The sequence below is a fragment of the Salvelinus alpinus genome, chromosome 6 (assembly GCF_045679555.1).
Source record: "Salvelinus alpinus chromosome 6, SLU_Salpinus.1, whole genome shotgun sequence".
NCBI classification, from domain to species: Eukaryota; Metazoa; Chordata; class Actinopteri; order Salmoniformes; family Salmonidae; genus Salvelinus; species Salvelinus alpinus.
The window spans coordinates 80,625,199-80,653,084 of record NC_092091.1 but is presented as its reverse complement, the minus strand read 5'-3'; the positions used below and the strand labels follow the sequence as shown (position 1 = coordinate 80,653,084).

The 27,886-nt window shown below is 43.6% G+C and overlaps 1 protein-coding gene across 2 annotated transcripts in view; it reads right to left on the bottom strand.

Moving 5' to 3' along the window:
* Positions 1-27,886, bottom strand: part of LOC139579491 (neuronal acetylcholine receptor subunit alpha-3-like) — a 51,656-nt gene that overhangs the window by 22,424 nt on the left and 1,346 nt on the right. The window lies entirely within an intron of this gene.

The window sequence follows — 27,886 nt, the reverse complement described above, 5'->3', positions numbered from 1 at the left end:
TTAGGTATAAACTCTGAGTGGTTCAGGTAGAGGTTGAGTTAGGTATAAACTCTGAGTGGTTCAGGTAAAGGTTGAGTTAGGTATAAACTCTGAGTGGTTCAGGTAAAGGTTGAGTTAGGTATAAACTCTGAGTGGTTCAGGTAAAGGTTGAGTTAGGTATAAACTCTGAGTGGTTCAGGTAGAGGTTGAGTTAGGTATAAACCCTGAGTGGTTCAGGTAGAGGTTGAGTTAGGTATAAACTCTGAGTGGTTCAGGTAAAGGTTGAGTTAGGTATAAACTCTGAGTGGTTCAGGTAAAGGTTGAGTTAGGTATAAACTCTGAGTGGTTCAGGTAAAGGTTGAGTTAGGTATAAACTCTGAGTGGTTCAGGTAAAGGTTGAGTTAGGTATAAACTCTGAGTGGTTAAGGCAAAGGTTGAGTTAGGTATAAACTCTGAGTGGTTCAGGTAAAGGTTGAGTTAGGTATAAACTCTGAGTGGTTCAGGTAAAGGTTGAGTTAGGTATACACTCTGAGTGGTTCAGGTAAAGGTTGAGTTAGGTATAAACTCTGAGTGGTTCAGGTAAAGGTTGAGTTAGGTATAAACTCTGAGTGGTTCAGGTAAAGGTTGAGTTAGGTATAAACTCTGAGTGGTTAAGGCAAAGGTTGAGTTAGGTATAAACTCTGAGTGGTTCAGGTAAAGGTTGAGTTAGGTATAAACTCTGAGTGGTTCAGGTAAAGGTTGAGTTAGGTATACACTCTGAGTGGTTCAGGTAAAGGTTGAGTTAGGTATAAACTCTGAGTGGTTCAGGTAAAGGTTGAGTTAGGTATAAACTCTGAGTGGTTCAGATAAAGGTTGAGTTAGGTATAAACTCTGAGTGGTTCAGGTAAAGGTTGAGTTAGGTATAAACTCTGAGTGGTTCAGGTAAAGGTTGAGTTAGGTATAAACTCTGAGTGGTTCAGGTAGAGGTTGAGTTAGGTTTTAACTCTGAGTGGTTCAGGTAAAGGTTGAGTTAGGTTTTAACTCTGAGTGGTTAAGGTAAAGGTTGAGTTAGGTATAAACTCTGAGTGGTTCAGGTAAAGGTTGAGTTAGGTATAAACTCTGAGTGGTTCAGGTAAAGGTTGAGTTAGGTATAAACTCTGAGTGGTTCAGGTAAAGGTTGAGTTAGGTATAAACTCTGAGTGGTTCAGGTAAAGGTTGAGTTAGGTATAAACTCTGAGTGGTTCAGGTAAAGGTTGAGTTAGGTATAAACTCTGAGTGGTTCAGGTAAAGGTTGAGTTAGGTATAAACTCTGAGTGGTTCAGGTAAAGGTTGAGTTAGGTATAAACTCTGAGTGGTTCAGGTAAAGGTTGAGTTAGGTATAAACTCTGAGTGGTTCAGGTAGAGGTTGAGTTAGGTTTTAACTCTGAGTGGTTCAGGTAAAGGTTGAGTTAGGTATAAACTCTGAGTGGTTCAGGTAAAGGTTGAGTTAGGTATAAACTCTGAGTGGTTCAGGTAAAGGTTGAGTTAGGTATAAACTCTGAGTGGTTAAGGTAAAGGTTGAGTTAGGTATAAACTCTGAGTGGTTCAGGTAAAGGTTGAGTTAGGTATAAACTCTGAGTGGTTCAGGTAAAGGTTGAGTTAGGTATAAACTCTGAGTGGTTCAGGTAGAGGTTGAGTTAGGTTTTAACTCTGAGTGGTTCAGGTAAAGGTTGAGTTAGGTTTTAACTCTGAGTGGTTAAGGTAAAGGTTGAGTTAGGTATAAACTCTGAGTGGTTCAGGTAAAGGTTGAGTTAGGTATAAACTCTGAGTGGTTCAGGTAGAGGTTGAGTTAGGTTTTAACTCTGAGTGGTTCAGGTAAAGGTTGAGTTAGGTATAAACTCTGAGTGGTTCAGGTAAAGGTTGAGTTAGGTATAAACTCTGAGTGGTTCAGGTAAAGGTTGAGTTAGGTATAAACTCTGAGTGGTTAAGGTAAAGGTTGAGTTAGGTATAAACTCTGAGTGGTTCAGGTAAAGGTTGAGTTAGGTATAAACTCTGAGTGGTTCAGGTAAAGGTTGAGTTAGGTATAAACTCTGAGTGGTTAAGGTAAAGGTTGAGTTAGGTATAAACTCTGAGTTGTTAAGGTAAAGGTTGAGTTAGGTATAAACTCTGAGTGGTTCAGGTAAAGGTTGAGTTAGGTATAAACTCTGAGTGGTTCAGGTAAAGGTTGAGTTAGGTATAAACTCTGAGTGGTTCAGATAAAGGTTGAGTTAGGTATAAACTCTGAGTGGTTCAGGTAAAGGTTGAGTTAGGTATAAACTCTGAGTGGTTCAGGTAAAGGTTGAGTTAGGTATAAACTCTGAGTGGTTCAGGTAGAGGTTGAGTTAGGTTTTAACTCTGAGTGGTTCAGGTAGAGGTTGAGTTAGGTTTTAACTCTGAGTGGTTCAGGTAAAGGTTGAGTTAGGTATAAACTCTGAGTGGTTCAGGTAGAGGTTGAGTTAGGTTTTAACTCTGAGTGGTTCAGGTAAAGGTTGAGTTAGGTATAAACTCTGAGTGGTTCAGGTAAAGGTTGAGTTAGGTATAAACTCTGAGTGGTTCAGGTAAAGGTTGAGTTAGGTATAAACTCTGAGTGGTTCAGGTAAAGGTTGAGTTAGGTATAAACTCTGAGTGGTTAAGGTAAAGGTTGAGTTAGGTTTAAACTCTGAGTGGTTCAGGTAAAGGTTGAGTTAGGTATAAACTCTGAGTGGTTCAGGTAAAGGTTGAGTTAGGTATAAACTCTGAGTGGTTCAGGTAAAGGTTGAGTTAGGTATAAACTCTGAGTGGTTCAGGTAAAGGTTGAGTTAGGTATAAACTCTGAGTGGTTCAGGTAAAGGTTGAGTTAGGTATAAACTCTGAGTGGTTCAGGTAGAGGTTGAGTTAGGTTTTAACTCTGAGTGGTTCAGGTAAAGGTTGAGTTAGGTTTTAACTCTGAGTGGTTAAGGTAAAGGTTGAGTTAGGTATAAACTCTGAGTGGTTCAGGTAAAGGTTGAGTTAGGTATAAACTCTGAGTGGTTCAGGTAGAGGTTGAGTTAGGTTTTAACTCTGAGTGGTTCAGGTAAAGGTTGAGTTAGGTATAAACTCTGAGTGGTTCAGGTAAAGGTTGAGTTAGGTATAAACTCTGAGTGGTTCAGGTAAAGGTTGAGTTAGGTATAAACTCTGAGTGGTTCAGGTAAAGGTTGAGTTAGGTATAAACTCTGAGTGGTTCAGGTAAAGGTTGAGTTAGGTATAAACTCTGAGTGGTTCAGGTAAAGGTTGAGTTAGGTATAAACTCTGAGTGGTTAAGGTAAAGGTTGAGTTAGGTATAAACTCTGAGTTGTTAAGGTAAAGGTTGAGTTAGGTATAAACTCTGAGTGGTTCAGGTAAAGGTTGAGTTAGGTATAAACTCTGAGTGGTTCAGGTAAAGGTTGAGTTAGGTATAAACTCTGAGTGGTTCAGATAAAGGTTGAGTTAGGTATAAACTCTGAGTGGTTCAGGTAAAGGTTGAGTTAGGTATAAACTCTGAGTGGTTCAGGTAAAGGTTGAGTTAGGTATAAACTCTGAGTGGTTCAGGTAGAGGTTGAGTTAGGTTTTAACTCTGAGTGGTTCAGGTAGAGGTTGAGTTAGGTTTTAACTCTGAGTGGTTCAGGTAAAGGTTGAGTTAGGTATAAACTCTGAGTGGTTCAGGTAGAGGTTGAGTTAGGTTTTAACTCTGAGTGGTTCAGGTAAAGGTTGAGTTAGGTATAAACTCTGAGTGGTTCAGGTAAAGGTTGAGTTAGGTATAAACTCTGAGTGGTTCAGGTAAAGGTTGAGTTAGGTATAAACTCTGAGTGGTTCAGGTAAAGGTTGAGTTAGGTATAAACTCTGAGTGGTTAAGGTAAAGGTTGAGTTAGGTTTAAACTCTGAGTGGTTCAGGTAAAGGTTGAGTTAGGTATAAACTCTGAGTGGTTCAGGTAAAGGTTGAGTTAGGTATAAACTCTGAGTGGTTCAGGTAGAGGTTGAGTTAGGTTTTAACTCTGAGTGGTTCAGGTAAAGGTTGAGTTAGGTTTTAACTCTGAGTGGTTAAGGTAAAGGTTGAGTTAGGTATAAACTCTGAGTGGTTCAGGTAAAGGTTGAGTTAGGTATAAACTCTGAGTGGTTCAGGTAGAGGTTGAGTTAGGTTTTAACTCTGAGTGGTTCAGGTAAAGGTTGAGTTAGGTATAAACTCTGAGTGGTTCAGGTAAAGGTTGAGTTAGGTATAAACTCTGAGTGGTTCAGGTAAAGGTTGAGTTAGCTATAAACTCTGAGTGGTTAAGGTAAAGGTTGAGTTAGGTATAAACTCTGAGTGGTTCAGGTAAAGGTTGAGTTAGGTATAAACTCTGAGTGGTTCAGGTAAAGGTTGAGTTAGGTATAAACTCTGAGTGGTTAAGGTAAAGGTTGAGTTAGGTATAAACTCTGAGTTGTTAAGGTAAAGGTTGAGTTAGGTATAAACTCTGAGTGGTTCAGGTAAAGGTTGAGTTAGGTATAAACTCTGAGTGGTTCAGGTAAAGGTTGAGTTAGGTATAAACTCTGAGTGGTTCAGATAAAGGTTGAGTTAGGTATAAACTCTGAGTGGTTCAGGTAAAGGTTGAGTTAGGTATAAACTCTGAGTGGTTCAGGTAAAGGTTGAGTTAGGTATAAACTCTGAGTGGTTCAGGTAGAGGTTGAGTTAGGTTTTAACTCTGAGTGGTTCAGGTAGAGGTTGAGTTAGGTTTTAACTCTGAGTGGTTCAGGTAAAGGTTGAGTTAGGTATAAACTCTGAGTGGTTCAGGTAGAGGTTGAGTTAGATTTTAACTCTGAGTGGTTAAGGTAAAGGTTGAGTTAGGTATAAACTCTGAGTGGTTCAGGTAAAGGTTGAGTTAGGTATAAACTCTGAGTGGTTCAGGTAAAGGTTGAGTTAGGTATAAACTCTGAGTGGTTCAGGTAAAGGTTGAGTTAGGTATAAACTCTGAGTGGTTCAGGTAAAGGTTGAGTTAGGTATAAACTCTGAGTGGTTCAGGTAAAGGTTGAGTTAGGTATAAACTCTGAGTGGTTAAGGTAAAGGTTGAGTTAGGTATAAACTCTGAGTTGTTAAGGTAAAGGTTGAGTTAGGTATAAACTCTGAGTGGTTCAGGTAAAGGTTGAGTTAGGTATAAACTCTGAGTGGTTCAGGTAAAGGTTGAGTTAGGTATAAACTCTGAGTGGTTCAGATAAAGGTTGAGTTAGGTATAAACTCTGATGGTTCAGGTAAAGGTTGAGTTAGGTATAAACTCTGAGTGGTTCAGGTAAAGGTTGAGTTAGGTATAAACTCTGAGTGGTTCAGGTAGAGGTTGAGTTAGGTTTTAACTCTGAGTGGTTCAGGTAGAGGTTGAGTTAGGTTTTAACTCTGAGTGGTTCAGGTAAAGGTTGAGTTAGGTATAAACTCTGAGTGGTTCAGGTAGAGGTTGAGTTAGGTTTTAACTCTGAGTGGTTCAGGTAAAGGTTGAGTTAGGTATAAACTCTGAGTGGTTCAGGTAAAGGTTGAGTTAGGTATAAACTCTGAGTGGTTCAGGTAAAGGTTGAGTTAGGTATAAACTCTGAGTGGTTCAGGTAGAGGTTGAGTTAGGTTTTAACTCTGAGTGGTTCAGGTAAAGGTTGAGTTAGGTTTTAACTCTGAGTGGTTAAGGTAAAGGTTGAGTTAGGTATAAACTCTGAGTGGTTCAGGTAAAGGTTGAGTTAGGTATAAACTCTGAGTGGTTCAGGTAAAGGTTGAGTTAGGTATAAACTCTGAGTGGTTCAGGTAAAGGTTGAGTTAGGTATAAACTCTGAGTGGTTCAGGTAGAGGTTGAGTTAGGTTTTAACTCTGAGTGGTTCAGGTAAAGGTTGAGTTAGGTTTTAACTCTGAGTGGTTAAGGTAAAGGTTGAGTTAGGTATAAACTCTGAGTGGTTCAGGTAAAGGTTGAGTTAGGTATAAACTCTGAGTGGTTCAGGTAGAGGTTGAGTTAGGTTTTAACTCTGAGTGGTTCAGGTAAAGGTTGAGTTAGGTATAAACTCTGAGTGGTTCAGGTAAAGGTTGAGTTAGGTATAAACTCTGAGTGGTTCAGGTAAAGGTTGAGTTAGGTATAAACTATGAGTGGTTAAGGTAAAGGTTGAGTTAGGTATAAACTCTGAGTGGTTCAGGTAAAGGTTGAGTTAGGTATAAACTCTGAGTGGTTCAGGTAAAGGTTGAGTTAGGTATAAACTCTGAGTGGTTAAGGTAAAGGTTGAGTTAGGTATAAACTCTGAGTTGTTAAGGTAAAGGTTGAGTTAGGTATAAACTCTGAGTGGTTCAGGTAAAGGTTGAGTTAGGTATAAACTCTGAGTGGTTCAGGTAAAGGTTGAGTTAGGTATAAACTCTGAGTGGTTCAGATAAAGGTTGAGTTAGGTATAAACTCTGAGTGGTTCAGGTAAAGGTTGAGTTAGGTATAAACTCTGAGTGGTTCAGGTAAAGGTTGAGTTAGGTATAAACTCTGAGTGGTTCAGGTAGAGGTTGAGTTAGGTTTTAACTCTGAGTGGTTCAGGTAGAGGTTGAATTAGGTTTTAACTCTGAGTGGTTCAGGTAAAGGTTGAGTTAGGTATAAACTCTGAGTGGTTCAGGTAGAGGTTGAGTTAGGTTTTAACTCTGAGTGGTTCAGGTAAAGGTTGAGTTAGGTATAAACTCTGAGTGGTTCAGGTAAAGGTTGAGTTAGGTATAAACTCTGAGTGGTTCAGGTAAAGGTTGAGTTAGGTATAAACTCTGAGTGGTTCAGGTAGAGGTTGAGTTAGGTTTTAACTCTGAGTGGTTCAGGTAAAGGTTGAGTTAGGTTTTAACTCTGAGTGGTTAAGGTAAAGGTTGAGTTAGGTATAAACTCTGAGTGGTTCAGGTAAAGGTTGAGTTAGGTATAAACTCTGATTGGTTCAGGTAAAGGTTGAGTTAGGTATAAACTCTGAGTGGTTCAGGTAGAGGTTGAGTTAGGTTTTAACTCTGAGTGGTTAAGGTAAAGGTTGAGTTAGGTATAAACTCTGAGTGGTTCAGGTAAAGGTTGAGTTAGGTATAAACTCTGAGTGGTTCAGATAAAGGTTGAGTTAGGTATAAACTCTGAGTGGTTCAGGTAGAGGTTGAGTTAGGTATAAACTCTGAGTGGTTCAGATAAAGGTTGAGTTAGGTATAAACTCTGAATGGTTCAGGTAAAGGTTGAGTTAGGTATAAACTCTGAGTGGTTCAGGTAAAGGTTGAGTTAGGTATAAACTCTGAGTGGTTAAGGTAAAGGTTGAGTTAGGTATAAACTCTGAGTGGTTCAGGTAAAGGTTGAGTTAGGTATAAACTCTGAGTGGTTCAGGTAGAGGTTGAGTTAGGTATAAACTCTGAGTGGTTCAGGTAAAGGTTGAGTTAGGTATAAACTCTGAGTGGTGCAGGTAGAGGTTGAGTTATGTTTTAACTCTGAGTGGTTCAGGTAAAGGTTGAGTTAGGTATAAACTCTGAGTGGTTCAGGTAGAGGTTGAGTTAGGTTTTAACTCTGAATGGTTCAGGTAAAGGTTGAGTTAGGTATAAACTCTGAGTGGTTCAGGTAAAGGTTGAGTTAGGTATAAACTCTGAGTGGTTCAGGTAAAGGTTGAGTTAGGTATAAACTCTGAGTGGTTCAGGTAGAGGTTGAGTTAGGTATAAACTCTGAGTGGTTCAGATAAAGGTTGAGTTAGGTATAAACTCTGAATGGTTCAGGTAAAGGTTGAGTTAGGTATAAACTCTGAGTGGTTCAGGTAAAGGTTGAGTTAGGTATAAACTCTGAGTGGTTAAGGTAAAGGTTGAGTTAGGTATAAACTCTGAGTGGTTCAGGTAAAGGTTGAGTTAGGTATAAACTCTGAGTGGTTCAGGTAGAGGTTGAGTTAGGTATAAACTCTGAGTGGTTCAGGTAAAGGTTGAGTTAGGTATAAACTCTGAGTGGTGCAGGTAAAGGTTGAGTTATGTTTTAACTCTGAGTGGTTCAGGTAAAGGTTGAGTTAGGTATAAACTCTGAGTGGTTCAGGTAGAGGTTGAGTTAGGTTTTAACTCTGAATGGTTCAGGTAAAGGTTGAGTTAGGTATAAACTCTGAGTGGTTCAGGTAAAGGTTGAGTTAGGTATAAACTCTGAGTGGTTCAGGTAAAGGTTGAGTTAGGTATAAACTCTGAGTGGTTCAGGTAAAGGTTGAGTTAGGTATAAACTCTGAGTGGTTAAGGTAAAGGCTGAGTTAGGTATAAACTCTGAGTGGTTCAGGTAAAGGTTGAGTTAGGTATAAACTCTGAGTGGTTCAGGTAAAGGTTGAGTTAGGTATAAACTCTGTGTGGTTCAGGTAAAGGTTGAGTTAGGTATAAACTCTGAGTGGTTCAGGTAAAGGTTGAGTTAGGTATAAACTCTGAGTGGTTCAGGTAAAGGTTGAGTTAGGTATAAACTCTGAGTGGTTCAGGTAAAGGTTGAGTTAGGTATAAACTCTGTGTGGTTCAGGTAAAGGTTGAGTTAGGTATAAACTCTGAGTGGTTCAGGTAAAGGTTGAGTTAGGTATAAACTCTGAGTGGTTCAGATAAAGGTTGAGTTAGGTTTTAACTCTGAGTGGTTCAGGTAAAGGTTGAGTTAGGTATAAACTCTGAGTGGTTCAGGTAGAGGTTGAGTTAGGTTTTAACTCTGAGTGGTTCAGGTAAAGGTTGAGTTAGGTATAAACTCTGAGTGGTTCAGGTAAAGGTTGAGTTAGGTATAAACTCTGAGTGGTTCAGGTAAAGGTTGAGTTAGGTATAAACTCTGAGTGGTTCAGGTAAAGGTTGAGTTAGGTATAAACTCTGTGTGCTTCAGGTAAAGGTTGAGTTAGGTATAAACTCTGAGTCGTTCAGGTAAAGGTTGAGTTAGGTATAAACTCTGAGTGGTTCAGATAAAGGTTGAGTTAGGTTTTAACTCTGAGTGGTTCAGGTAAAGGTTGAGTTAGGTATAAACTCTGAGTGGTTCAGGTAGAGGTTGAGTTAGGTTTTAACTCTGAGTGGTTCAGGTAAAGGTTGAGTTAGGTATAAACTCTGAGTGGTTCAGGTAAAGGTTGAGTTAGGTATAAACTCTGAGTGGTTCAGGTAAAGGTTGAGTTAGGTATAAACTCTGAGTGGTTAAGGTAAAGGTTGAGTTAGGTATAAACTCTGAGTGGTTCAGGTAAAGGTTGAGTTAGGTATAAACTCTGAGTGGTTCAGGTAAAGGTTGAGTTAGGTATAAACTCTGAGTGGTTAAGGTAAAGGTTGAGTTAGGTATAAACTCTGAGTTGTTAAGGTAAAGGTTGAGTTAGGTATAAACTCTGAGTGGTTCAGGTAAAGGTTGAGTTAGGTATAAACTCTGAGTGGTTCAGGTAAAGGTTGAGTTAGGTATAAACTCTGAGTGGTTCAGGTAAAGGTTGAGTTAGGTATAAACTCTGAGTGGTTCAGGTAAAGGTTGAGTTATGTATAAACTCTGAGTGGTTCAGGTAAAGGTTGAGTTAGGTTTTAACTCTGAGTGGTTCAGGTAAAGGTTGAGTTAGGTATAAACTCTGAGTGGTTCAGGTAGAGGTTGAGTTAGGTTTTAACTCTGAGTGGTTCAGGTAAAGGTTGAGTTAGGTATAAACTCTGAGTGGTTCAGGTAAAGGTTGAGTTAGGTATAAACTCTGAGTGGTTCAGGTAAAGGTTGAGTTAGGTATAAACTCTGAGTTGTTAAGGTAAAGGCTGAGTTAGGTATAAACTCTGAGTGGTTCAGGTAAAGGTTGAGTTAGGTATAAACTCTGAGTGGTTCAGGTAAAGGTTGAGTTAGGTATAAACTCTGAGTGGTTCAGGTAAAGGTTGAGTTAGGTATAAACTCTGAGTGGTTCAGGTAAAGGTTGAGTTAGGTATAAACTCTGAGTGGTTCAGGTAAAGGTTGAGTTAGGTATAAACTCTGAGTGGTTCAGGTAAAGGTTGAGTTAGGTATAAACTCTGAGTGGTTCAGGTAAAGGTTGAGTTAGGTATAAACTCTGTGTGGTTCAGGTAAAGGTTGAGTTAGGTATAAACTCTGAGTGGTTCAGGTAAAGGTTGAGTTAGGTATAAACTCTGAGTGGTTCAGATAAAGGTTGAGTTAGGTTTTAACTCTGAGTGGTTCAGGTAAAGGTTGAGTTAGGTATAAACTCTGAGTGGTTCAGGTAGAGGTTGAGTTAGGTTTCAACTCTGAGTGGTTCAGGTAAAGGTTGAGTTAGGTATAAACTCTGAGTGGTTCAGGTAAAGGTTGAGTTAGGTATAAACTCTGAGTGGTTCAGGTAAAGGTTGAGTTAGGTATAAACTCTGAGTGGTTCAGGTAAAGGTTGAGTTAGGTATAAACTCTGAGTGGTTCAGGTAAAGGTTGAGTTAGGTATAAACTCTGAGTGGTTAAGGTAAAGGTTGAGTTAGGTATAAACTCTGAGTGGTTCAGGTAAATGTTGAGTTAGGTATAAACTCTGAGTGGCTCAGGTAAAGGTTGAGTTATGTATAAACTCTGAGTGGTTCAGGTAAAGGTTGAGTTAGGTTTTAACTCTGAGTGGTTCAGGTAAAGGTTGAGTTAGGTATAAACTCTGAGTGGTTCAGATAAAGGTTGAGTTAGGTTTTAACTCTGAGTGGTTCAGGTAAAGGTTGAGTTGGGTATAAACTCTGAGTGGTTCAGGTAAAGGTTGAGTTAGGTATAAACTCTGAGTGGTTCAGGTAAAGGTTGAGTTAGGTATAAACTCTGAGTGGTTCAGGTAAAGGTTGAGTTAGGTATAAACTCTGAGTGGTTCAGGTAAAGGTTGAGTTAGGTATAAACTCTGAGTGGTTCAGGTAAAGGTTGAGTTAGGTATAAACTCTGAGTGGTTCAGGTAAAGGTTGAGTTAGGTATAAACTCTGAGTGGTTCAGGTAAAGGTTGAGTTAGGTATAAACTCTGAGTGGTTCAGGTAAAGGTCGAGACTAAACTATCAAAAACAACTTTCTATCATTGGATTTGAACTTTGAACTTTTGGATTCAGAGGCAAATGCTTACAACCATCCACCATCGCCGTCCACAATGCCCAAGCAATACCAACAATTATTTGCGCGTTTTACATAGAAGCAATTCAAATGTTTGTATTTTCAAATGCGAGCATTAATACAATAAATGGATGTTGTAAATGAGAGAATTATACAAAAAGGTTTTAGTTTTTACTAAAGGAAATGTGAGATCTTGGATTTCAAATCAGTAAATCAGTAAATCAGTAAATCAGTAAATCCGTCATTTATTTCATCCACACTTTGCTTCACTCACACTGTTGTCCTTTAAAATATATATAAATAATATCTATAATATATATCTACTATACAGAGAGAGAGACGGGGATAGAGGGTTGGCAGAGATAGAGGGGGCAGAGAGAGAGAGAGCGAGAGAGAGAGAGAGGGAACTTGTACTTTAACTATTTGCCCATCACTACAACACTGTATATCTACATATTATGACATTTGAAATGTCTTTATTCTTTTGGAACCTTTGTGAGTGTAATATTTACTGTTCATTTGTTATCATGTATTTCTCTCCCCCTCTCTCTCTCCTCTCTCCTCTCTCTCCTCTCTATCCTCTTTATCCTCTCTCCTCTCCCGCCTCTCTCTCCTCTCCCGCCTCTCTCTCCTCTCCCTCCTCTCTCCTCTCTCTATCCTCTCTCCTCTCTCTATCCTCTCTCCTCTCTCTCCTCTCTCTCCTCTCTCCTCTCCCGCCTCTCTCTCCTCTCTCTCTCCTCTCTCTCCTCTCCCTCATCTCCAATCTCTCTCTCCTCTCCCTCCTCTCCCTCCTCTCCCTCCTCTCCCTCCTCTCTCTCCTCTCTCTCCTCTCCCTCCTCTCCCGCCACTCTCTCCTCTCCCTCCTCTCTCTCCTCTCCCTCCTCTCTCTCCTCTCTCTCCTCTCCCTCCTCTACCTTCTCTCCCTCCTCTCTCTCCTCTCTCTCCTCTCTCTCCTCTCCCTCCTCTCCCTCCTCTCTCTCCTCTCTCTCCTCTCCCTCCTCTACCTCCTCTCCCTCCTCCCCCTCCTCTCTCTCCTCTCCCTCCTCTACCTCCTCTCCCTCCTCTCTCTCCTCTCTCTCCTCTCTATCCTCTCTATCCTCTCTCCTCTCCCGCCTCTCTCTCCTCTCCCGCCTCTCTCTCCTCTCCCTCCTCTCTCCTCTCTCTATCCTCTCTCCTCTCTCTATCCTCTCTCCTCTCTCTATCCTCTCTCTCCTCTCTCCTCTCCCGCCACTCTCTCCTCTCTCTCTCCTCTCTCTCTCCTCTCTCTCCTCTCCCTCATCTCCAATCTCTCTCTCCTCTCTCTCCTCTCCCTCCTCTCCCTCCTCTCCCTCCTCTCTCTCCTCTCTCTCCTCTCCCTCCTCCCTCTCCTCTCCCTCCTCTCCCGCCACTCTCTCCTCTCCCTCCTCTCTCTCCTCTCCCTCCTCTCCCTACTCTCTCTCCTCTCTCTCCTCTCACTCCTCTACCTTCTCTCCCTCCTCTCTCTCCTCTCTCTCCTCTCTCTCCTCTCCCTCCTCTCTCTCCTCTCTCTCCTCTCTCTCCTCTCTCTCCTCTCTCTCCTCTCCCTCCTCTCCCTCCTCTCTCTCCTCTCTCTCCTCTCTCTCCTCTCTCCTCTCTCTCCTCTCTCTCCTCTCCCTCCTCTCTCTCCTCTCTCTCCTCTCCCTCCTCTCTCTCCTCTCCCTCCTCTCCCGCCTCTCTCTCCTCTCTCTCCTCTACCTCATCTCCCTCCTCTCCCTCCTCTCTCTCCTCTCCTCTCCCTCCTCTACCTCCTCTCCCTCCTCTCTCTCCTCTCCCTCCTCTCTCTCCTCTCTCTCCTCTCTCTCCTCTCTCTCCTCTCCCTCCTCTCTCTCCCTCCTCTCCCTCCTCTCCCGCCTCTCTCTCCTCTCTCTCCTCTCCCGCCTCTCTCTCCTCTCTCTCCTCTCCCTCCTCTCTCTCCTCTCCCTCCTCTCCCTCCTCTCCCGCCTCTCTCTCCTCTCTCTCCTCTCTCTCCTCTACCTCCTCTCCCTCTTCTCTCTCCTCTCCCTCCTCTCCCCCTCTCCCTCCTCTCCCTCCTCTCTCCTCTCTCTCCTCTCCCTCCTCTCTCTCCTCTCTCTCCTCTCCCTCCTCTCTCTCCTCTCCCTCCTCTCCCTCCTCTCTCTCCTCTCCCTCCTCTCTCTCCTCTCCCTCCTCTCTCTCCTCTACCTCCTCTCCCTCCTCTCTCTCCTCTCTCTCTTCTCCCTCCTCTCCCTCCTCTCCCGCCTCTCTCTCCTCTCTCTCCTCTCTCTCCTCTCCCTCCTCTCTCTCCTCTCCCTCCTCTCCCTCCTCTATCTCCTCTCTCTCCTCTCTCTCCTCTACCTCCTCTCCCTCCTCTCCCGCCTCTCTTTCCTCTCTCTCCTCTCTCTCCTCTCCCTCCTCTCTCTCCTCTCCCTCCTCTCTCTCCTCTCTCTCCTCTCCCTCCTCTCTCTCCTCTCCCTCCTCTCTCTCCTCTCTCTCCTCTCCCTCCTCTCTCTCCTCTCCCGCCTCTCTCTCCTCTCTCTCCTCTCTCTCCTCTCTCGCATCTCTCTCCTCTCCCGCCTCTCTCTCCTCTCTCTCTTCTCTCTCCTCTCCCGCCTCTCTCTCCTCTCTCTCCTCTCCCTCCTCTCCCTCCTCTCTCTCTCTCTCTCCTCTCTCTCCTCTCCCTCCTCTCTCTCCTCTCCCTCCTCTCTCTCCTCTCCCGCCTCTCCCGCCTCTCTCTCCTCTCTCTCCTCTCTCGCCTCTCTCGCCTCTCTCGCCTCTCTCTCCTCTCCCGCCTCTCTCTCCTCTCTCTCCTCTCCTGCCTCTCTCTCCCTCTCTCTCCTCTCCCGCCTCTCTCTCCTCTCTCTCCTCTCCCGCCTCTCTCTCCTCTCCCGCCTCTCTCTCCTCTCTCTCCTCTCCCGCCTCTCTCTCCTCTCCCGCCTCTCTCTCCTCTCTCTCCTCTCTATCCTCTCTCCTCTCCTCAGGGGCTCAAACCAAGTCCTTTGACTTAACTACCCTCCTTTAAACATAAAGATACCGTATTACTATGCACCCTCGATACTAGTTTTCCATTGTATCATTTTATCTGGTGTTTAATGAGGACACTGTAAATTGGGTTTAAAAGGTGGAGATGGAAGAACTTATGAAATGATGAATAATAACAGTTACAACACAGTAATGAACTTTTACAGAAGATGTGTGATGATATAATATCTACATTATGACCCTAAGAAGGATATTTCTCTTAAAGCCTGACAATAATCCTTAAAATGACAATGAGACATGAAATACAGCGGGTGATGCTGAATTAGTGTGTGTGTGTGTGTGTGTGTGTGTGTGTGTGTGTGTGTGTGTGTGTGTGTGTGTGTGTGTGTGTGTGTGTGTGTGTGTGTGTGTGTGTGTGTGTGTGTGTGTGTGTGTGTGTGTGTGTGTGTGGAGACAGGCCTTGAGAGGAACACTAGAGACTGGCGGCAGTCTTCTTAAAATGTCATCCTGCAGATGAAGTTTTAAAGCACCAACGTCATAGTCTTCAGAGTTGGGCTGAGTTGCGTGTGCATTCATCTTACCACACTAGCTGTATATGTCACTTAGGAGACACACAGACACACTTAAACGCTCCATATCCTCGTTAGCAAACTTCTTATGGCTGCAGTCCCGATATCGGGACCAATATGACAACAGTCAGTCCAAGTGCAGGGCGCCAAATTCAAAAAAACAGAAATCTCATAATTAAAATTCCTCAAACATACATGTGTCTTATATCATTTTAAAGGTAATCTTGTTGTTAATCCCACCAAAGTGTCCGATTTCAAATAGGCTTTTCAGCGAAAGCACTACAAACGATTATGTTAGGTCACCACAAAACCAAAAATAATCACAGCCATTTTTCCCAACTAATGATAGCTTCACAAAAACCAGAATAGAGATAAAATGAATCACTAACCTTCAATTATTGTCATCAGATGACACTCATAGGACTTCATGTTACACAATACATGCGTGTTTTGTTTGATTAAATTCATATTTATATCAAATAATCTGAGTTTACATTGAGGCTACAAGATTCAGTAAATGCAAAAACATCAAGTGACTTTGCATAGCCCATCGTTTCAACATGAATACTCATAATAAATATAGATGATAATACAAGTTATACACATTGAATTATAGATATACCTCTCCTTAATGCAACCGCTATGTCAGATTTCAAAAAAACTTTACGGATAATAATCAGTTTCTATATATATATATACTATATATATAGTTTTAGAAACTTTGGAGTGTTTTCTATCCAATACTAATAATAATATGCAAATATTAGGAACTATGACTAAGGAGCAGGCCGTTTGAAATGTGCACCTTTCATCCAAGCTACTCAATACTGCCCCTGCAGACTGTGAGCGTTATGCTCTGTGTGACAGAACGGTGACTAAACCACTGGTAGGATGAAGGCAGTATAAACCACTGGTAGGATGAAGGCAGTATAAACCACTGGTAGGATGAAGGCAGTACAAACCACTGGTAGGATGAAGGCAGTATAAACCACTGGTAGGATGAAGGCAGTATAAACCACTGGTAGGATGAAGGCAGTATAACCACTGCTTTGATCAAAATAGTCTCTGGCTGCAGTTTGAACACACACACACACACACACACACACACACACACACACACACACACACACACACACACACACACACACACACACACACACACACACACACACACACACACACACACACACACACACACACACACACACACAGACAGAGGCACCTTTGATGTGGTCAGATAGATTTCACATGGAGCTTCATAAAAGAGGTAATTATATCAGAACATTTCCAGCAGCTTCCATCGCTGTTTCAGCTATTTTATCCCTTTCCAACTCCCTACCCGTCCGTCACTGACTAGTCCTCTCTTTCTCTCTGCTTCCCCCTCTCTTATTCTCTCTCTTCCTCAACAGATCAGAGCTGGGCAATAATTGTGGCTCGAGGGCCACATCGGATTTAAAAATTCAGCGGTGGGCCGGACAAGTTTTTTCCTGAACGATTTGCTTATCAGAAAAAAGGGGCAGATACATGAAAAAGTTTAGATTCATTATAATTTCTATATACTTTCACATGTTGGATGTTCAAGAGCGGCCTGGAGTGTTTTGTAATCCAAAACGTTTCAACCAAAACACTCCAACCTCCGCAGGCCACATTGAACGTGCTGGATGTTGCCCTGCAATAGAGGAAAGAGGAGAGTCTTGTTAAAATGTCATTCTGCAGATTACGTCTTGGAGCACAGACTTCATCCTACCACACTAGCTGTAGACTGCCTTCATCCTACCACACTAGCTGTATACTGCCTTCATCCTACCACACTAGCTTTATACTGCGAGAGAGAGAGAGAGAGAGGGAGGAAGGGAGAGGAGAGAGAGAGAGGGAGAGAGAGGGAGAGAGAGGGAGAGAGAGAGATAGAGAGAGAGAAAGGGAGAGGAGAGAGAGAGAGAGAGAGAGAGAGAGAGAGAGAGAGAGAGAGAGAGAGAGAGAGAGAGAGAGAGAGAGAGAGAGAGAGAGAGAGAGGGGAATGGAGAGGAGAGAGAGAGGGGAATGGAGAGGAGAGAGAGAGGGGAATGGAGAGGAGAGAGAGAGGGGGAGAGAGAGAGAGAGAGAGAGAGAGAGAGAGAGAGAGAGAGAGAGAGAGAGAGAGAGAGAGAGAGAGAGAGAGAGAGAGTGGTAGAGAGAGTGGTAGAGAGAGATATTAGGATCTTCAATGTGAGATGGTGCAGGGTGTCCAGTAATGGGAAGAGACAGTAGAGGTGTTGGTGCCAGTGGGACTGCTCTCTTCCAGCATGGCTACCCATGCCCAACCTCCCCAGGCACACTGTTTGTGTGAGATGACATAGACCTTCTGTGTTTGTATGTGTGTAAAATAAACTGAATAAAGTGATATTTTGAATGACATTATGATACTGTCAGGATGTATATCCTCACAGCTTGAAATAAATGGTGATTTATATCACCACACCTTGAAATAAATGGTGATTTATATCACCACACCTTGAAATAAATGGTGATTTATATCAACACACCTTGAAATAAATGGTGATTTATATCAACACACCTTGAAATAAATGGTGATTTATATCACCACACCTTGAAATAAATGGTGATTTATATCAACACACCTTGAAATAAATGGTGATTTATATCAACACACCTTGAAATAAATGGTGATTTATATCACCACACCTTGAAATAAATGGTGATTTATATCAACACACCTTGAAATAAATGGTGATTTATTCAACCATTCAATGGGTCCTAGACAGGCAGAGGCTGCGTCCAAAATGGCTCCCTATGTAGCGCACTACTTTTGACCAGGGTCTATAGGGTAGTGCACTACTTTTGACCAGGGTCTATAGGGTAGTGCACTACTTTTGACCAGGGTCTATAGGGTAGTGCACTACTTTTGACCAGGGTCTATTGGGTAGTGCACTACTTTTGACCAGGGCGTATAGAGTAGTGCACTACACAGGGAATAGGGTGCCACGTGGGATAGACTCATTTCAGAACCAATGAAAGAGCCAATCACAGAGCCACACATGACCTTTAACCTCCAATAGAATGTAATTTAAATGAGACGGCGAAGAGAGACAGAGTGACATTCCCAGACGACACGCAGGCGTCTACCCTGAGGATTCTGTTATACATCAACTCTCTTCCCATCCGGCTTTGATTAGGAAAGTGGCTAATAACTCCACAGGATCAACACACAGACATCAGCTGTCTCCAACCACCTTTATCAGTCCTCTGTATGTGGTCATGACCTCATCAACATGGGACATGGAGCCGTGACACACACACACACACAACAAATTCAATTCAATGAACAAATTCAATTCAATGCATGGGAAACATGTTTTAACATTGCCAAAGCAAGTGAGGTATATAATATACAAAAGTGAAATAAACAATAAAAATCAACAGTAAACATTACACATACAGAAGTTTCAAAACAATAAATGTCATATTATGTCTATATACAGTGTTGTAACAATGTACAAATGGTTAAAGTACACAAGGGAAAATAAATAAGCATAAATATGGGTTGTATTTACAATGGTGTTTGTTCTTCACTGGTTGCCCTTTTCTTGTGGCAACGGGTCACAAATCTTGCTGCTGTGATGGCACACTGTGGAATTTCACCCCGTAGATATGGGAGTTTATCAAAATTGGGTTTGTTTTCGAATTCTTTGTGGATCTGTGTAATCTGAGGGAAATATATGTCTCTAATATGGTCATACATTGGGCAGGAGGTTAGGAAGTGCAGCTCAGTTTCCACCTCATTTTGTGGGCAGTGAGGACATAGCCTGTCTTCTCTTGAGAGCCATGTCTGCCCACGGTGGCCTTTCTCAATAGCAAAGCTATGCTCACTGAGTCTGTACATAGTCAAAGCTTTCCTTAAGTTTGGGTCAGTCACAGTGGTCAGGTATTCTGCCACTGTGTACTCTCTGTTTAGGGCCAAATAGCATTCTAGTTTGCTCAGATTCTTTGTTAATTCATTCCAATGTGTCAAGTAATTATCTTTTTGTTTTCTCATGATTTGCTTGGGTCTAATTGTGCTGCTGTCCTGGGGCTCTGTGGGGTGTGTTTGTGTTTGTGAACAGAGCCCCGGGACCAGCTTGCTTAGGGGACTCTTCTCCAGGTTCATCTCTCTGTAGGTGATGGCTTTGTTATGGAAGGTTTGGGAATCGCTTCATTTTAGGTGGTTGTAGAATTGAATGGCTCTTTTCTGGATTTTGATAATTAGTGGGTATAGGCCTAATTCTGCTCTGCATGCATTATTTGGTGTTCTACGTTGTACACGGAGGATATTTTTGCAGAATTCTGCATGAAGAGTCTCAATTTGGTGTTTGTCGCATTTTGTGAAATCTTGGTTGGTGAGCGGACCCCAGACCTCACAACCATAAAGGGCAATGGGCTCTATGACTGATTCAAGTATTTTTAGCCAGATCCTAATTGGTATGTTGAATTTTATGTTCCTTTTGATGGCATAGAATGCCCTTCTTGCCTTGTCTCTCAGATCGTTCACAGCTTTGTGGAAGTTACCTGTGGTGCTGATGTTTAGGCCAAGGTATGTATAGTTTTTTGTGTGCTCTAGGGCAACGGTGTCTAGATGGAATTTGTATTTGTGGTCCTGTGCAGAATATCTAGGTGCTGCTGTAGGCCCTCCTTGGTTGGTGACAGAAGCACCAGATCATCAGCAAACAGTAGACATTTCACTCGAGATTCTAGTAGGGTGAGGCCGTGTGCTGCAGACTTTTCTAGTGCCCTCGCCAATTCGTTGATATATATGTTGAAGAGGGTGGGGCTTAAGCTGCATCCCTGTCTCACCCCACTGCCCTGTGTGAAGAAATGTGTGTTTTTTGCCAATTTTAACCACACACTTGTTGTTTGTTTACATGGATTTTATAATGTTGTATGTTTTACCCCCAACATCACTTTCCATCAATTCATGCTAAATTGAGTCGAAGGCTTTTATGAAATCAACAAAGCATGAGAAGACTTTGCCTTTGTTTTGGTTTGTTTGGTTGTCAATTAGGGTGTGCAGGGTGAATACGTGGTCTGTTGTACGGTAATTTGGTAAAAGGCCAATTTGACATTTGCTCAGTACATTGTTTTCATTGAGGAAATGTACGAGTCTGCTGTTAATGATAATGCAGAGGATTTTCCCAAGGTTGCTGTTGACGCATATCCCACGGTAGTTATTGGGGTCAAATTTGTCTCCACTCTTGTGGATTGGGGTGATCAGTCCTTGGTTCCAAATATTGGGGAAGATGCCAGAGCTGAGGATGATGTTAAAGAGTTTTAGTATAGCCAATTGGAATTTGTTGTCTGTATATTTGATCATTTCATTAAGGATACCATCAACACCACATGCCTTTTTGGGTTGGAGGGTTTTTATTTTGTCATGTAGCTCATTCAATGTAATTGGAGAATCCAGTGGGGTCTGGTAGTCTTTAATAGGTGACTCTATGGTTTTTAATTGATCATGTATATATATCTTTAATAGTTGATTCTAAGATTTGTATTTGATTGTGTATATGTTTCTTTATTCTTTGTTTATATGCTCTTAATTCTTTGTTATAGAGCCAAAAAGATTGGAGAAGTGGTTTACCCATACATCTCCATTTTGGATAGGTAATTCTTCGTGTTGTTGTTTGTTTAGTGTTTTCCAATTTTCCCAGAAGTGGTTAGAGTCTATGGATTCTTCAATTATATTGAGCTGATTTCTGACGTGCTGTTCCTTCTTTTTCCGTAGTGTATTTCTGTATTGTTTTAGTGATTCACCACAGTGAAGGCGTAGACTCAAGTTTTCCGGGTCTCTATGTTTTTGGTTGGACAGGTTTCTCAATTTCTTTCTTAGATTTTTGCATTCTTCATCAAACCATTTGTCATTGTTGTTCATTTTCTTCGGTTTTCTATTTGAGCGATTTTTTAGATTTGATAGGGAAGCTGAGAGGTCAAATACACTGTTAAGATTTTCTACTGCCAAGTTTACACCTTCACCATTACTGTCACGATCGTCAAAGGTAGAGAGTGAGGACCAAGGCGCAGCGCGTGAAAAGAACATCTTCTTTTATTCAGAAGAGAGAAAAAACATGAACACGAACACTATACACAAACTAACCAAAACAACAAACGACCGTGAGGCTATAAACGTTAGTGCACACAAAAAGCAACAAATGTTCAACATAGACATTGACATAGACAACCCACCCCAACTCACGCCCTGACCAACTAAATAAATAAAAGAAAAAGGAACAATAGGTCAGGAACGTGACATAACCCCCCCCTTAAGGTGCGAACTCTGGGCGCACCAGCATAAAGTCTAGGGGAGGGTCTGGGTGGGCGTCTGTCCACGGTGGCGGCTCTGGCGCTGGTCGTGGTCCCCACCCCACATTAGTCACTACCCGCTTTCGTAGCCTCCTCAAAATGACCACCCTCCATATAACCCCCATTAGATTAAGGGGCAGCACCGGACTGAGGGGCAACACCGGACTGAGGGGCAACACAGGAATGAGGGGCGGATCCTGGCTGGCTGGCTCTGGCGGATCCTGGCTGGCTGGCTCTGGCGGATCCTGGCTGACTGGCTCTGGCGGATCCTGGCTGGCTGGCTCTGGCGGATCCTGGCTGGCTGGCTCTGGCGGATCCTGGCTGGCTGGCTCTGGCGGATCCTGGCTGGCTGGCTCTGGCGGATCCTGGCTGGCTGGCTCTGGCGGATCCTGGCTGGCTGGCTCTGGCGGATCCTGGCTGGCTGGCTCAGGCAGCTCCTGACTGGCTGGCTCAGGCAGCTCCTGACTGGCTGGCTCAGGCAGCTCCTGACTGGCTGGCTCAGGCAGCTCCTGACTGGCTGGCTCAGGCAGCTCCTGACTGGCTGGCTCTGGCGGATCCTGGCTGGCTGGCTCTGGCGGATCCTGGCTGGCTGGCTCTGGCGGATCCTGGCTGGCTGGCTCAGGCAGCTCCTGACTGGCTGGCTCAGGCAGCTCCTGACTGGCTGGCTCAGGCAGCTCCTGACTGGCTGGCTCAGGCAGCTCCTGACTGGCTGGCTCAGGCAGCTCCTGACTGGCTGGCTCTGGCAGCTCCTGGCTGGCTGGCTCTGGCAGCTCCTGGCTGGCTGGCTCTGGCAGGTCCTGGCTGGACGGCTCTGGCTGGTCCTGGCTGGACGGCTCATAACAGACGGACAGCTCTGACGGTGCTGTGCAGGCAGACAGTTCATACAGCGCTGGGCAGGCAGACAGCTCAGACACTGGCTGCGCTGGAGAAAAGGAAGGCTCTGACAGCGCTGGACAGGTGGGAGCAGCTGGAGAGAGAACCCGGAGAGACAGCCTGGTACGTGGAGGTGGCACCGGGTATACCGGACCATGAAGGAGGACGCGCGCTCTTGAGCACCGAGCCTGCCCAACCTTACCAGGTTGAATGGTCCTCGTAGCCCTGCCAGTGCGGCGAGGTGGAATAGCCCGCACTGGGCTATGCTGGCGAACCTGGGACACCATTCGTAAGGCTGGTGCCATGTATGCCGGCCCAAGGAGACGCACTGGAGGCCAGATGCGTTGGGCCGGCTTCATGACATCCGGCTCGATGCCCAACTTAGCCCTACCAGTGCGGCGAGGTGGAATAGCCCGCACTGGGCTAAGCACGCGTACTGGGGACACCGTGCGCTTTACCGCATAACACGGTGTCTGACCAGTACGACGCCCTCTCACTCCACGGTAAGCACGGGGAGTTGGCTCAGGTATCCTACCCGGCTTTGCCACTCCCCTCGTTTCCCCCCCCCAAGAAATTTTTGGGTCTGACTCTCGGGCTCCCAACCGCGTCGCCGCGCTGCCTCCTCATACCAGCGCCTCTCTGCCTTCGCTGCCTCCAGCTCCGCCTTGGGACGGCGATATTCCCCTGGCTGAGTCCAGGGTCCTTTGCCGTCCAGGATCTCCTCCCAAGTCCAGGAGTCCTGGGTTTCTCCCCACTGCTGTCGCCTCCCTTCGTCACTCCGCTTGGTCCTAGATTGGTGGGTGGTTCTGTAACGATCGTCGTAATCCTCATCCTCGGACGAGGAGGAGAGGCGAGAAGGATCAGATCAATATGCAGAGTGGTTAGTGTCCATGATTGTTTAATGAAAACAGACTGAACACTTAACATACAAAAACAACAAACGTGACAAACCGCAAACAGTCCCGTGTGGTGATAACACAGACACGTGATACAACCACCCACAAAAACACACGTGAAACCCCGGCTGCCTTAGTATGATTCTCAATCAGGGACAAACGATCTACAGCTGCCTCTGATTGAGAATCATACCAGGCCGAACACAAAACCCCAACATAGAAAAACACACATAGACAACCCACCCCAACTCACGCCCTGACCAACTAAATAAATAAAAGAAAAAGGAACAATAGGTCAGGAACGTGACAATTACAGTGGAACGTTTTACCCAGGAAATTGTCTAAAAGGGATTGAATTTGTTGTTGCCTAATTGTTTTTTGGTAGGTTTCCAAACTGCATTCTTTCCATCTATAGCATTTCTTAATGTTACTCAGTTCCTTTGGATTTGATGCCTCATGATTAGGTATTGCTCTGTTCAAGTAGACTGTGATTTTGCTGTGGTCTGATAGGGTGTCAGTGGGCTGACTGTGAACGCTCTGAGAGACTCTGGGTTGAGGTCAGTGATAAAGTAGTCTACAGTACTACTGCCAAGAGATGAGCTATAGCTGTACCTACCATAGGAGTCCCCTCGAAGCCTACCATTGACTATGTACATAACCATCCCTCTATAGCCTTGCATGTTATAGTGACCCTGTCCCTCATCAACATAAGGGGACATACATGATACATGCAGCAGCTCAGTTCAGTGACCTGATCATCAACCATTCATGCAGATGCAGAGAGAGAGGAGGAGTAGGTAAATGATTTGACAGACAAACTAATGTAACTACACACACACACACACACACACACACACACACACACACACACACACACACACACACACACACACACACACACACACACACACACACACACACACACACACACACACACACACACACACACACACACACACACACACACACAGAGAGAGAGAGAGAGAGAGAGAAACCGTTATAGCCACAGGCTACAGGGTCTTGTAATGGAGCAGTACTACTTCCATTTTCTTTGACAATGTAAACATACACTACATGACCAAAAGTACGTAGGCACATGCTTGTTAAACATCTCCTTTCAAAATCATGGGCATTAATATGGATTTGGTCCCCCATTTGCTGCTATAACAGCCTCCACTCTTCTGGGAAGGCTTTCCATTAGATATTGGAACATTGCTGCAGGGACTTGCTTCCATTCAGCCACAAATAGCATTAGTGAGGTTGGGCACTGATGTTGGGCGATTAGGCCTGGCTCGCAGTCGGTGTTCCAATTCATCCCAAAGTTGTTGATGGGGTTGAGGTCAGGGCTCTGTGCAGGCCAGTCAAGTTCTTCCACACCGATCTCAACAAAGCATTTCTATATGAACCTCTCTCTGTGCACAGGGGCATTGTCATGCTGAAACAGGAAAGGCCATCCCCAAACCGTTGCCACAAAGTTGGAATCACAGAATCGTATAGAATGTCCACATCACCAACAAATTAACATGGTCCAAGCACACCAAGACAGTCGTGAAGATGGCACAAACAAACCTATTCCCCCTCAGGAGACTGAAAAGATTTGGCATGGGTCCTCAAATCTTTAAAAGGTTTTACAGCTGCACCATCGAGAGCATCCTGACGAGTTGCATCACTGCCTGGTATGGCAAATGCTCGGCCTCTGACCGCAAGGCACTACAGAGAGTAGTGCGTACGGCCCAGTACATCACTGGGGCCAAGCTTCCTGCCATCCAGGACCTCTGTACCAGGCGGTGTCAGAGGAAGGCCCTAAAAATTGTCAAAGACTCCAGCCACCCTAGTCATAGACTGTTCTCTCTGCTACCGCACGGTAAGCGGTACCGGAGCGCCAAGTCTAGGTCCAAGAGGCTTCTAAACAGCTGCTACACCCTAGCCATAAGACTCCTGAACAGCTAATCAAAAGGCTACCCAGACTGTTTGCTCCCCCCCATACGGTGCTGCTACTCTCTGTTATTATCTATGCATAGCCACTATAATAACCTTACCTGCATGTACATAATTACCTCAATTACCTCGACACCGGTGCCCCAGCACCTTGACACATTGACTCTGTACTGGTACCCCCTGTATAAAGCCCTGCTATTGTTATTTACTGCTGCTCTTTAATTATTTGTTAATTAAACAGCATTAGGAATCCCTTAACGCTCGAATCCCATTAGCGGGATAGATTTGACAACATCCGGTGAAATTGCAGAGCACCAAATTCCAACTACAGAAATATAAATATTTAACATTCATATAAATACAAGGGTAATACATCAAAATAAAGCTTAACTTCTTGTTAATTGAGCCGCTGTGTCAGATTTCCAAAAAGGCTTTACGGCGAAAACACACCATGCGATTATCTGAGGACAGCGCCCCACATACAATAACATGAAGAAAAAAAATTCAACCAGGCAGATGCGACACGAAAGTCAGAAATAGTGATATAATAAATGCCTTACCTTTGAAGATCTTCATCTTTTTGCAATCCCAAATGTCTCAGTGACACAATGAATGGTCGTTTTGTCGATAAATTCCTTCTTTACATCCCCAAAATGTCAATTTTTTTGACGCGTTTGATTCAGAAATACACCGGTTCCAACTCGCCCAACATGTCTACAAAGTATCTAATAAGTTAACTGTAAACTTGGTCCAAACATTTCAAACAACGTTTCTAATCCAACCTCAGGTACCCTAAAATGTAAATAATCGATAAAATTTAAGACGGAATAAACTGTTTCCAATACCGGAGAAAAATAACGAGGAGCGCGCTCCTGTTCACGCGCACCAAATGACTTGAGTCCATCTGAGTGACACATGGAAATAATAGGACTACTTCTTCATTTCTCAAAAGAAAAACATCAAACAATTTCTAAAGACTGTTGACATCTAGTGGAAGCCATAGGAACTGCAATCTGGGCCCTAATAAAATAGGTTTCCCATGGAAAAGTATTGGAAAACACAATGACCTACACAATTGTTTTTCCCTGGATGGATTGTGCTCGGGGTTTCGCCTGTCAAATCAGTTATTTTATACTCACAGACATTATTTTAACAGTTTCAGAATCTTTAGATTGTTTTCTATCCAATACTACCATGCATATGCATATCCTAGCTTCTGGGCCTGAGTAACAGGCAGCATTTCATTGTAAGGTCTGCACCTGTTTTATTCTGCGCATGTGACTAATACAATTTGATTTGATTTGATCTGAATGTTATTGTATGCTGTAGGATTAAGTTGTCCCTTCACTGGAACTAAGTGGCCTAGTCTGAACCATGAAAAACAGCCCCAGACCATTATTCTTCCTCCACCAAACTTTACAGTTGGCACTATGCATTGGGGAGGTAGCATTCTCCTAGCTTCCATCAAACCCAGATTCATCCGTCAGACTGCCAGATGGTGAAGCGTGATTCATCACTCCAGAGAACGCGTTTCCACTCCTCCAGAGTCCAATGGCGGCGAGATTTACACCACTCCAGACGATGCTTGGCATTGGACATAGTGATCTTAGGCTTTTGTGTGGCTGCTCGGCCATGGAAACCCATTTCATGAAGCTCCCAATTAACAGTTATTGTGCTGACATTGCTTCCAGAGGCAGTTTGGAACTCGTATGGAGATCGCATGGCTGTGTGCTGGATTTTATACACCTGTCAGCAACAGGTGTGGCTGAAATAGCTGAATACACTCATTTGAAGGGGCTTCCATTTATAGGGGCTTCCATTTGAAGGGGCTTCCAGCATATATAGTGTGTTTCCCAGACAATAAAGCCCTTTTAATTGATTTGAATTGAGAGAGAGCGAGAGAGCGAGAGAGCGAGAGAGCGAGAGAGCGAGAGAGCGAGAGAGCGAGAGAGCGAGAGACAGAGAGACAGACAGACAGACAGACAGACAGACAGACAGACAGACAGACAGACAGACAGACAGACAGACAGACAGACAGACAGACAGACAGACAGACAGACAGACAGACAGATAGATAGATAGATAGATAGATAGATAGATAGATAGATAGATAGATAGATAGATAGATAGATAGATAGATAGATAGATAGATAGATAGATAGATAGATAGGAGAACAGGAGGAGTGTGCATAAAGGTGTGTGTGTGCGTGTGTGTGTTTGTGTGTGTTTGGAAGCATGCGTGTGGGTGTGTGCCTGTTTACGAATGTGCATACATGAATGTGTTTGTTTGTTAGTCCATGTTTGAGCAAGACACAGACAGAGAGAGAAGGTGAAGACAGAGAGACAAAAAGAATAGCTAAAAGCCTGTCAAAACGCCTCCAATCCATCAGACACAGTGGTACACACACACACACACACCCACACACCCACACACACACACACACACACACACACACACACACACACACACACACACACACACACACACACACACACACACACACACACACACACACACTTCTCCTTTCATCAAGCATGTATTTATCAATGTTTACGTTAGTGTGGTAAAAGGCATGTTGAGGAGTAGTTTTCGGCCACTGGCTGTCTATAAGTCATCAGCTAAATCACCTGGCTGCATCTCAATAATCTACAGTGGATTCCTTCATAGACCTTGTTTAGTTCAATGGGTACGTCTCAATAGTAAAAAAAATAGCAATTTTCTTAAAAGTGGAGAGTAACTCCACTTTTAAGAAAATGGATGCATCTCAATAATATCAGGTGGATTCCTTCCTCACCTCGTGTAGTTAAATTGGTGCATCTCAATGGCCGAAAAAAGAGGTCTACTTTACTGTTCACTTTTAAGAAAATGGGTGTATCTTGATAGTCTAAAGAGGCATCCTCCCTTCCTCGCCAATTGTAAGAAAATGGGTGCATCGTTATAGTCTAATGTGGATTCCTTCGTTTCCTTATCTCCTTTCCTTCTTCTACACTAAAACAATAGGTGGTGAAAACCTGTTGCTTCCTGTCTACGGTGAATGAGAGGACAGTAGGAAGACATTTTGAAGTCCAAGACGATTAATATCAATTTAAACACAAAGGATGTGGAAGTCTGGGTTTCTCCCCTTAACATCAATTCATAGATCATCACATAGAAACATCCACCAAGCCTAGGACAGAGTGAGCATGCCCTGCTGGGAAAATATTTTACATAGACAAAATTCATACTGTCAATGTAAAATCTGTGCGTGGGTCAATAGAGAGAGATGGAGAGAGCGAGTGGGGGAGATAGAGAGAGAGAGAGAGAGAGAGAGAGAGATAGCGATAGAGAGAGAGAATGATGTGGAGAGCGAGAGATATATGGAGGGAGAGAGTAAATTATGTTAGAAATGTTTATTAG